Genomic DNA, 12654 nt, shown 5'->3' with positions numbered 1-12654 from the left:
GGTGGGTGTGTAAAACATACCAGTGCATGCTAGGAAGGTGGCTTACACCTATTTGAGGGGGGGATGGGGGGGGGGTGGCAGACTTCTAGGGCCTAGGGCCACTAGGAGAAAGGCTGGGGAACATAGAACAAGATGTTACATACTGCTAAGCAGTGTGGAGAAGGGGTACCAAAATAGGAGATTAGCAGATTTGCAAGCAGGTGTTGCCTCGTGCCCGAGTATTTGAGAGGGGTATGACCTATGGGTCAACCAAGTTGTTTGGGACGTGATTGTCATAAGGACAGACAAATACAGGTTCATTACATAGGTTGGTGGATATTTAAATACCAGTTTGGAAGGTGGACAAAAGTGATGAGCAGGTGCTTCCTTTTATGGCATAAGAAGAGTTGAAGCACTGACAGAAGATGTTACTCCCAGGAGTCATTGAGCTTCAAAGAGCTCTGATTGTGTGATTTGTCAGCAGGCGTGTGTAGTTCGGAAGTGTTCAGTTGGTTTAATTTAAAGAGAAGACTCAGGAAATATGTTCTGAATAAGGTCGGAGATCAGACCTGCTTAGGCCTATTTAAAACGTTTGGCATAGTGGTTGCAGAATTGCAGTGCAGCACCCACTGATGGTTAGGTTATAGGAAGGAACTTTTTGGATTGGAATGGTGGCAGCTGTTAAAATTGAGATATTGTTGGTAAGTGATGAGGTTGTTGTGAACAGTGGTCTTTGTGAAGCCCCCAGGAAGGTGATGGATATCCAAGAATGTGTTTTTGCCGAGATGAGGAGGGATCATCTAAATAGGATGAAAATAAAAAACGTCAAATCAAAATACCTTCAGCCATCTCAATTTCCAGTTAAGCAACCAGTTTCAGTGCAACATCATGTCATCTTCAGCCCCCCTCTGACCACCAATGTGTAGGAAAAATCCCACCTCTGGTCCAGTCAAAATAGGGGCTAGCATTCAGTGGATAGTATCAGAGTATTTTTGACGCAGTGATCCCTTCAATCATCACTTGGTGACACAAGGTTCTGTTGTGTCAAAAATCTATGGATACCTGTCACTGAATGCTGCCCCCTAATTTGACCAGACAAGAGGTGGGATTCCTCCTACATGTCAATCAGGAGGCTTGAAGAATGTGTAATGTAGCACAAAAATTGTTGCTCAAATAAAATAATTGGAAATTTAGCTGGCAGAAGGTGTCTTGATTCGACATTTGACACTGAACAGCTGCGGTCCTGCACTCCTCTTATAAAGATGGACTTACAGTTCGTAAATAGAATGAGGTGAGTAGGCATTTAGGTTATGAAGGAATGAGGATAGAGTATCCTTCTCTTGGAACATCAGGAAGATGACATCAATCAATTTGAAATAATTGAGGGGTTTAGATTTCTATATAGCATAGAAAGGGTGTCTCAAGATGATTCATGATCGTATTGGAATCGGAAAATGCCATTAAGGTGTCAATGGCAGTGTCACAGCATATTCATGTGTGATACGTTGAAAGGAGAATTTGTTATGAGAGGGTATGGCTGTCAGAAAGGAGGTTGTTGGCTTGGATCCAGCTGAGCATTGGTTCAGTGTAACAAGACAATTGCTATTGAAGATGTTTTTGCAGAGGAAGCTAAAATAAATAGTGACAGAAGTGAAATGGTAAATGCAGAGGAAGTGTGAAGAACTGATGGAGGAAGTAGTAGTTCGGTACAGGAGTTGCCACAGTGTGTGTGGTGGAGAGATGTGCATAATGGAAGGGACATGATAAAAAGAGATGAGTGTAAAGAGAAAAAGATTGACAGCCAATGAGAAAGGAAGATGGAGTAATAGACACTGCTGCACCAAAGGAGAAGGAACAGTAAGTTTCAGATTGGATAGTTATTGCAGGTGTCAGATATACAATTTTGCATTAGAAATTAATGTCCAGCATACTTTGGAAGTTGCTACAGTTTTCATTGCATTTGTGTGCAATAATTTTTTTTTTGGGGGGGGGGGGGGTCGAGCATCACAGAAATACAGTAGTACGTAAACTCACATTGTAGTGTCCAGTAATGTGAAAGTGTTGGTCAGAAATCCGCGAGCCACATGCTTTGATCCGCTTCCTACTCAAGGAGGGAATAACACATACTGAAATTTTTTCACACAGGAAAAAAGCTTATGGAAAAGGTGTTACGAGCAGAATGAGTGTGTTTAAGTGGTGTAGGGAGTTTAATGGAGGCAGATTAAATGTTGATGATGAATGGAGGAGTGGAAGACCTTCCAGTTTGACTGATGAGTTGGTGCAAAAAATCGAGGAAACTGTTCATGAAGACTGCTGATTGACAGTGGAAGAAATTTCTGCAAAATTTTCACAGCTCTCCAGAACTCTCTTGTGGGAAACACTCGTAGAAATGCTGGGATATCGGAAACTGTGCGCAAGATGGATAACAAAAGGCTGACAGAGCAGCACAAGAAAAATCAATTCAGCAGTGCACGCAAGTTTCTTGATTGACTTGAATTGGAAGGTGAGTATTTTATGAGCTGTATTATGACTGGACATGAAACACGTGTGGCTCATTACAGGTCTGACATAAGAAGACAGTCGTTACAGTGGCAGCACACAACTTCCCCGTTTGCCAAAAAATTCAAATCACAGTGCCCATTCTCACACAGGTCCCAGATTCTCTTTTTCACAAGATTCACTGAAAAAAAAAATTTAGAAATTTTTGTCATTTCTCAACATAACCAGTAAACACCCGATTCTTTAAAGAGTTGAACTTGCATGAATAAAACAGCTTCAAACGTCTGATTACTTCACAAATGAGTTAATGTGTTTAATATTTGAAGTTATAAGCCTTTAAGCGAGAAAAAGTGTCATAAAGGTTGGAAATGATTTGTCAAGTTTTTTGGAAGTCACTAAACCCACTAATTCTAAAATGCTTGATGAGTGAAGTCTATATAATTTGCACACAGTGAATTGTGCTGCCTCAAGAAACATATATACAAGTTCTAACTGGTACACGTGTCTTATTTGTGTTAAACCTTTGACATAAGATCATCTCTCTTAATGAGTAGATTATGTCAACATTTTAAATTTTCAAATGCGCTCAGTAATTGTATGAAATACTGAAAATCAAATTTTTGTTGCCCTTGGAAGCCATTAGATAGGCATCCTGCAATTGGGACTATCCTCCATGAAATGGCTTATTTATTTAGTAATATAGATTTGCCAGCAGCTGTACACACATTTCACAATATTGAAGTCATGATTCCATGATCGCTGCAAATGCTACATTAGGGGTGGTGACCACTGGAAAATCACTGATGCAGTAATGGAACAGCTGGAGAATGTGTGGCCACAGTGTGTGTGTTTCATTGTTGGAAAAAGTCAAAATTGTTAGGCACCAGGATATGTGAGTAGGAAGCATGAGTAATCACTTCAGTTGTTTTCAAAGAGAAACTCCTTCACCTGATGTGCTGGGACTTTATTGTGGTGAAAAAGAACCCATACAACCTTTTACAGCTGTTTTTCTCACTTTATTGGAAGGAACTTGTTCTTTATAACATCTTTCTAGCTCACTTTTGCTATTGTCACGCTCTTGGGAACGCAGAGTCTCTCTCTCTCTCTCTCTCTCTCTCTCTCTCTCTCTCTCTCTCTCTCTCCCCCCCCTCCCCCCATCTTCCCCCTCCTCCTCCCCCTCCCCCTCCTCCTCCCCCTCCCCTCCTCCTCCCCCTCCCCCTCTCTCTCTCTGTGTGTGTGTGTGTGTGTGTGTGTGTGTGTGTGTGTAGTTGCCATTTGTGTCACATACACAGTGTGTCCACATATTTCAGACCAAATAACATGCTGGGACCCTGGAAATGTAACACACTTCATACATAAACTGTAGCACCACCGGTATGTAGCTGCAGGTGAGAGGACTTTGAATCAAGACGAAGAAGAAGAAGAAGAAGAAGGAAAAAATATTCTTCGAACAGATTTGCAAGTGATACAGCACATACTGTGCACGTCATGGGTAAAAGCAGCCATACCATATTTTAAATGCTACTTCAAGTCTTGTGCTACCTCAGTGTAGCTGTAAAAAGTGTTACTGTGGAACTGTCTTAATTCGGATTAATGTAACACAACACAAGGAAATGCAATGTTTAAATTATTTCTCTATATCTAACAATTTTTAATTCAAACTGGTTTTCCTGATTTCTTAACAGAAAGCTGCTTATCTTTTGACACCTCATTTGTGTTTTAATTCCTTTGTATTTGATACTTCCCTTCCTTTTGCCTTATCACTTATCTTTTATACGCTGTTGAATTTCTCAGTGCATGTAGTTCTGCCAAAGTTCAGCAGATGTTAATGCAATTGCTTTGGATGCTGGGAGAAACTTTACTTCGTCCACATTTGTATGTGCATCCCATGCTCAGATGGCCTTGACTATGCAGTTATGTACTCATTCATTGCTCACTTCCCCGCTGCAGGATCATGGAGGCAAGTCAGCCCAAAGAAAATGTGGAAGGAAAAGTAGATTATAAAGGATATGTGCTGAAATGGTAATCATAAGAGTATAGGAAAGATTTTCATTTGTGAGTAATCAAATCGGATAGGTTATGTGTACTGTGGCATAGTTACTCAGTTCCATTACAACACGTCTGTAGAACACACTAAAGTGTAAAACCTTACCTGATTAAATGAAAGATACTATAACTACAAAGTTATGTGGTAATGTGGACCAAATATCTGTTCATTTGCATTGGTAGAGACTTTCATGCTTTGTCAGAAATTTCCAGACATTGCTTTACAATTCAAATAGGTACGTGTCTCCCAAATATTGATTGTTCTGCAGTAATGTCACACAACATTAAGACAGGTCAATAAAATTTACCCAAAAATGAGTCCAGCATTGTCCTGGCTGTAGCTGCAAATGCCCAATTGTAAGTGTGCATGCTTATGTGTGTGTGTGTTGCGGGGGGGGGGGGGGGGGGGGCAGCATGCACAGTATTGATACTTTGATGCTGTCAAAGGCACTGTCCTATTTCATGAAGTAAACAGATGATGTGGATTCATTAGAAACAAGCATTAATTGTTGAAGAAATGGACAGTAATTGTAATGATCTTTATTCAGCGCTTCAGGCTATAATTAGAACGACTGAATCATGGATAATCTTGTGAAGAAGGACATCACTGAAACAGTTCATGGTGACAACATAACGACAATGAGAGGAGTAGTGCAAGAAAACTCGTGACCGTGACCATTTAGGAGGCACTCAGAGATGCAGCTGAAACTCTTGCAGGAAATATATATCCGACTATTCAATTTGCTTTGTTGAGGGTGCATAAAATGAGAAGTCTCCGCCTAGGGCATGACGATACTGAGGTGAATTTCTCTGGATTAGTGTAAGTCTAGCCAGTATAGACATGATGCAGATGATGAACAAATTGAAAGACAGTACGATGAGCTAAAGGAAATAAGTCACATAGTTAAGGGAGATGAAAATTTGTGTGCACATGGGGAGGGGGGGGGGGGGCTGGAATTGGATTGCAAGAAAAGTAGTAGTAAAACATGAACAGGGGGAAAGAAATGAAAGAGGGAACTGGATGGTAGAATTCTGCACAGAACATAGTTTAATCATTGCTGACACATGTTTAACAGGATGGCTGGGTGTGGGTGGTGCAGCAGAAGAAAGTCGTTGTAAGGTACATGTGGTTTTACAGTCATGGGACATGGAAACTACAAGTGGCAATGGCAAGTGAGGTGAATACTCACTTACAGTGTGCCTTGTCCCCCCCCCCTCCACCTCCTCCATCCCCTCCCCCCCCTCCACCTCCTCCATCTCTGCACTGCTGTTGTGATGCGAGAAGCTAATATTCCCCGATCACATCATAGGCAGCCTGGCAGTGGTTGTTATATGTTCATACATCTGGCTCATGCTGCAGTGTCCAGTGCACAGAAGTCCTCTTTGACATCTTGGCGAAGGCAGGGATAGCTGAGTTCTCTCATTGTTCTCCTGGGATGGCAGAAAAGTGCGGAGTTGCCTGGGTGTCGATGTGCTCAGGTAACAGGCAGAGATTCGAGGCACAGATGATGTTGTAAAGTTATTTCATTGGCATGGTGCTGTCTGTCACAGACTAGGCATCACATAAGGGCCCAGATGTTCGATGATGACTAGTTAGTTCAGTTAAGTTTAAATGCTGCTGCTCCCTGCTGACTTTGCAGGCTGAGTATGTATGCCATTCTGAACAACCTGTAACAGAGCGAATGACTGGCCAGCTGTCGTAACTGGCAGCAGATTCAGCTGAATTTCTTCCTGAAGCTGGACTGGCATTGACACACATGTTCTGACAGCATGGGCTGTTGTTTCCACTAACAACACAGTTCAGTGACCACAGCTGGCTGATGGTGGCTGTGGGCTCCATCTTCTGCTCCAAGTCCTGGTTTAGTTTTAGTTCCTATAATTCCTCCCTCCTAAGAAAAAATCCATTCTCAGATTTCCTTTGAAAACTTTGCCATAACATAGGCACTAATTTATTTGCAAGTATTTACTCTTTACATTTTTAACTCCACTCGCTGTGTCACCTAGTCTTTTTTCACAATTTAAAACTGAGATAGGTGGCACAGTGGTTAGCACATTGGACTCACATTTGGGAGGACGACAGTTCAAACCCACATTTGGCCATCCTGATTTAGTTTTTTCATACTTTCCCTAAATCGCTTCAGGCAAATGCCAGGATCGTTTATTTGAAAGGGCACGGCCGACTTCCTTCCCCATGATTCCATACTGATGATCTCGCTGTGTGGTCCCCTTCTCCAACTCAGTCAGTCAATCACAATTTACACTTCTTTCAACCACGCAGCTCTTGGCTCACAGACGGAGAGCTCATTCACAATTAATTCTGCTCTTGGCCAGACTTTCTTGTTGGTGTCACTACTACTAGTTTGAACCCATAGATTTGAAGGAGGGCAGGAATGAAATTTGGGGAACTTCCTGCTTGAAGCAATAGTAAGCAAAATCATCCAGGCAGCTGAGCTTGCGGATCCTCTCCTTAGGAGTTAAAAGATGGCATTTATATTCTGTATGGTAACTTAATATGGGCCTAAAACATGATACGTGGATATGTGGCCATTTTGCATGGCTAACTTCTGATCTAGGGAGGTGATCACGGTCAGGTTTAAAGTGGTAAGTCAGGTCTTCTAAAACTAGATAAATTAATGTGTCCATGATATTTACGGTAGGTTGGTGGTCCTTGTGGTGATGGCGGGTAATCAAAAAGTTGGTCCGGAAATATCCCATCAGGAGTCGTTGACCAGTAACCCTTGACACTGTATCCAGTGTGCTGTGTGCAACTTAACGTCCTTGCTCATAACAAGTAAAAATAATAACCATCTGGTTTGCCATGGAGTATAGCCAGTGAAGAACTACACTTTGGATGAACTCTGTTTTGTCCATGATTATCTCTTCAGGACGTTATCGCCAATTTCTGGAACCAGAACGAGGTGAAACTCGCACGACCTGAGGCAGTGTGTACCTTTTGTGTAGGACAGGTAGTGATGGACCTGGTTCAACTGCACTGTAATTCCTGTGTGGGATTTTCTGGGTAATTTTACCCTTCATCTTACTGACTTAGCAAAAAGTCTGTTACCCTAACCCCTAAAGCTATAAGTTTATTCAAGCTTCAGAAAAATTCATACACATGAACTTATTCATCTATGTAGTCTCTTGAAAGGAAAATACATTTTGCCAGTGGATCAGCAGTTATTTGATTCTGTTTTCATAAAATAAACCTGGCTGTTACAGCAGCTGGTTGCACACAAATGCTTTGTTAGTGCCATCATTGTCTCAAATCTGTGTCCTATAGCTTCCTTTAGTGAGTCAAACAAATAAAAATTGTAGGGTGGTAAGTCTGAAATGCATGGAGGATGTTCTTGTGTGCTCCAGAACAATTCCTGAATTTTTTGTTGATTTTGGGCAGCTGTGTTCAGTTGAGCATTGTCATAAAGTATGGTCACATCCTGAACTGGAAAGGCACACCTTTTGTGATGATAGGCATGTTTTGCTTGGTCCAGAAGTTGGCAGTAGTATGCATCACTCACAGTACAATGTTTGTGGAGAAAATCAATGAGAACTCTGTAAAGTAAAAAGACTGTTGCAAGAACCTTCCCTGCAGAGAGGTGGTTTTTGGCAATGACTGGTGCAGATTCGTAATTTCATGCCATTCCACACTGTTGTTTTTCATGCATGGGGGAGGGGGGGGGGGAGCACTTTCAACACTCGTAAGGAGAAGGTATCTTCTGGCGAAAAACAATCTGACACAGGGATAATCCTGTGCTCTTGTAGACTTTAGAGTTGTATGTTCCTACAATATAAAAAGTGACTTGATGCACCATCCATACAGATAACAAGGGAAATAAGGTATTCTATAAATTAGTACTGTAATTTATTTCTCCATGGTAGAATAATTCTTTCCTGCTTTACTAAACTGCCTCTGTGCATACACCATGGTATGCTATTGTCTGTCTCTCTCTTGCCTTCAAATATAATGTAACGCAAAATTGTTAACACCACACAAAAATATGAAATGTTACTGATAATCTGGAAAAGTGAGTAGTGGACTAGAGATCAGCAAATGTTTTAGTTTTACAAATGGCAATTCACAATCAGGAGACCATTGAAATTTAACTCCTTCTTTCTTTTTTTCCCCCCAATAATTACGTTGAGGGGTTCTGCAGTTGTAGCAAATTTTTGAAGAAAATTGGCAAAGCCTGAATATGAGTGTAATGCCAAAAGGCATGTGACACATTGGTAATGAACAAAGGAGGTTGAGATTGCTGATTGCTGTTTTTTTTTTTTTTTTTTTCTTCTTCAATCTTCAGGTGTCACTTATAAGTGATAATACCCACTTCTAAGGCCCATAGTTGTGAAATTTTGACATTAGCTCAGATTGTGTAGGGCTTCTGGAATACTTTGCTTGGGGTAGGGATTTGAAATTGTCTTCTGGTTTAAATAATAGTTGTTGCAACAAAATCTTTATGCTGTACTGCCATATGGTAATTTCTTTTGGACAATGACAATGGTTGTAGACCAGGTGCTGTTACTAGAAATTCCCTCTTGAATTTGCTGTTTTATAAATTCCTCCATGACAGGCTGTATTTTCTGTGGGCCTCTATACGGTTCTTTGTATACGGTCAGTTTGTTGTCTGTGGGAATATAGTGTTGAGTTAGTGACACAACAGCAAATGGCCCAGGAGGATCAAACAACCATATGTACTCCTCTAACAATCTTTCCACGTCCTCCTTTGTCCATCTCTCTCTGGATGTTCTACCTTCTCCCTCATTGTGGTCAAACTGACAGACTATCAGGGTGTTGCACAAACTGACAAGGATTCCCTGTCCAATTTGTTCTCATCTAGTACTTCTAAATCAGCTATCAAAGTACCACATGATAGCTATACTTCTTCAGGGCTATCAGTACTGGCAGGCACAATTTGTTCACACACACACACACACACACACACACACACACACACACACACTCTATCTAATGTCTCATCATCAGGCAAAGGCTCACCAACACACACAGGATTCATCAGGAGATCAGGTTCTGTGTGACAAATATACCTAATTACCTCAATGAGATGACCAGATTGCGACCAAGTCAGCTAATTCTACTTATAGGACGCTTCTTCCAAGAGATGAGCTGTTAAAATGTGTTATTGTGATTAAAATGTGTTATTGTGATTAAAATGAATAAAACCAGAATACAGTAGGTTTCCTTTGAGTTACTATTGAAGAACTAATTGACTTACACGGACTACATATCCCCAGACAGACATCCAGAACAGATAACAAAAGAAAAGTAAAACAAATCAAGAAAAATTGACAGAGAGATTCACTTATTGATGCTAACAAAAGTTATTAATCAGTGATATTAAATAATCATGTCCACATACTATGGGAGTCTGGCATATGGTTCGACATTGCCTTCAGAATTGCGGGTCCTGGATCCAGTACACCACTGTGGAGTTTGTCTACTGACCAAGTGATCTGACCTCCTCCTCGGCTTCTTTATGTCTAACGTGGACTCTCGCCACATTATCAGCCAGTGGAGCTGCAACGGATACTATCTTCACATACCAGAAATGCAATATCGTGTCTTCCCCCTACTCTGCGGTCTGTCTTGTTCTTCATGAAACACATTTCCATGATGACCACTCTCCCAACGTTTTCCTGTTAGTGGGCATTCTGTCGGACCCGTGCCAGCCCCGGGGCAGCATCTGGTGGTGTCAGCACTTTGGTTCGCTCTGATTTCATTGGTGAATGGATCCTCCTACATACCAACCTGGAAGCAATAGTGGTTTGTGTGCAAACGACTCTGGCAATCACCATTTGCAATGTCTACCTCCCTCCAGGTAGGTCACTTCCTTATGTTGCACTGTGTACCTTAATCCAGTGACTCCTGCCCCCATTTCTCCTCCTTGGGGACTTCACTGTCCACTATCCACTATCCACTGTGGGGGAGTGTCACTTCAACAGGTAGGGGTATCCTAAGTCACCAACTTATCACGGACCTCGATTTTTGTCTCCTCAATGATGGTGCCCCTACCCACTTCATTGCCACTCATGGCACCTTCTCTGCTATCAATCTCACACTCTCCTCCCCTGCCCTCGTGGGTTCCCTACATTGGTCATCCCATGATGACCTTTGTGACAGTGACCACTTTTCGATGATTCTGTCATTCCCCAGGCAGGCAGGCCCCCATGTTGGACATTCCGCAGGGCCATACTCAGTGTTGCGAATGGTTCACATGGTTTAAAAGTGGCCTCACAGAAATTAAAGATGACCCTCATTCAGGATGCCCTACGATATCTACCAATGATGCTCATGCCAGGGATGTCAATGAAATTGTGTGTGCCATTCGAAGACTGATTGTCGGAGAGGTTGCAGAAGAATGTAACATTTCAGTTGGATGATCTCATGAAATACTGACACAGCATCTTGCCAAGTTTGACTTGTGACAGGCGCCTTTCAAACTAGTTCTTTGAACAGTTTACTCGTGGAGGCTGGGGTCACTCTATTGCAGATGCATCATGTTGCTGCGAAGTTTGTCCCGCGGCGACGTAATCCCTGATCTGGGCCTGTGTTGTAGGAGATGGTTTTCCGTTTGTGGGAAGAGGAGATGGTAGTTTGGATGCTTCAGGAAGCTGTGAACATTTGTAGCCTTATTGACAAGCTATTGTTGGCACCTGATTTGCAATATGTCAAAGACTTAATGTTCTACTCAATATAGAACTGAACAATAACTAACAGACATACAAAAATGAAATTTCTGTCAGTTACACATTAAACACCTGCCTTTTTATACATCTGCTGAGAACTTTGACACCTCCCTCTCGAATTGCATTGATGCAATGGTGCAAGGCATCTCTGCCATTATTCTTCATATTGCTGGCACTGCTGTCCCCCCTATCCACACGTCCCCCTTGTCATAGACCGGTATTGTGGTGGACCAAGGATGTCGCAGTCGCTGTCCAGGATATCCGACGGGTGCTGCAGCGATTTAAGCGACACCCTTCACAGACTAACCACCTCACTTTTAAGTGCCTCCATGCCAAGGCTCATTACCTTTTTGCAGAGTAAAAGTGAAAGTGGTTTTTATTTCCAGATAATATAAGTTTCTATTTTAGTTTTGGAGCAGGGACAGGTTGGTTGTGGTTGGGACTTCTTTTACAGTCTTCTTGGTCTGTGACCCCATGACCGCCGCCCTTTTTTTCCAGTTTTTAGATTTGGTCTCGACTTTTATGCATTTACTGTGTGTGTTTAATGATCATTATTTTATAATTTGACTCTCCTGCCTGGATCCATCCACTTTTAGCAGGCCCACTTTCTTCTATGACTCACTTTGGAATCGCGGGACTGATGATCTTGCCTTTTGGTCCCATAACCCCTCTCAGTTACTCAATCAATCAGTTTAAGGTAGAGCCACTTAACATTATTGTCCTATTAAGGGATTACCAAAACACTTGTGTTGCCTCCTCTACCCACACTGGGCTGCTACTGTCTCGGCTTGGTGATCCAACCCCGCCCTCACCCTAATTGTTCTTTTACTCTTCCTTCTGCACTCTCGCAAGGTCTGTTCAGCTTGTTCATCTTATGTCTGTCTGTGCTTTTCTTGCCCTGTCCATATTGATAGGCTTTCCTAGGCAATTTCTGATGGGGATACCTCTGGTAAGTGGTGGTGGAGGTGGAGAATGTATGTCCCCCCCATTGCATTCTGCTTTTGGGGGCTTTCGGCTGCTCCCTAGACAGGGCCTCTTGCCTGCTTTTGTTCCTGTTTCCCACTTTTCTTCTTTTTTGCCCCTTATTGAGCCTTCTTTGACCTTTGGTAGACCTTGGGTTTTCTTCTCCTGGGTTTTGCGCAGTAGGCCATCTTTGCTGTACAGTCATGTAGGACTGTGTACTTGAGGAAAAAAGGACAGATGACCTAATAGTTTGGTTCCTTTAATCATCCAACCAACCAACTACACACTTTACAAGTTCCTGCCTCATCATAATCGTGTTGTTTTTTGTTCTGTAAAACATCACTGCCAATTCAGTTAAACTATGTAGGCTCAGATAAAAATCATTCTTTCGCAACACAACCTAGCAATGGGATCCAAATTGTCAAAAACACTGACTATTTCTCCTGATTTGCCAGAAAATGGAGTGAC

The 12654-nt window shown here is 42.0% G+C and overlaps 1 protein-coding gene across 3 annotated transcripts in view; it reads left to right on the top strand.

Moving 5' to 3' along the window:
* The window catches only part of LOC124794657, a 105528-nt gene that overhangs the window by 42466 nt on the left and 50408 nt on the right, over positions 1–12654 (top strand). The gene's annotated exons all lie outside the window — the stretch shown is intronic.

This window comes from Schistocerca piceifrons, chromosome 4 (genome assembly GCF_021461385.2).
Source record: "Schistocerca piceifrons isolate TAMUIC-IGC-003096 chromosome 4, iqSchPice1.1, whole genome shotgun sequence".
Lineage (NCBI taxonomy): Eukaryota > Metazoa > Arthropoda > Insecta > Orthoptera > Acrididae > Schistocerca > Schistocerca piceifrons.
This window is presented reverse-complemented; position numbering and strand designations above follow the sequence as displayed.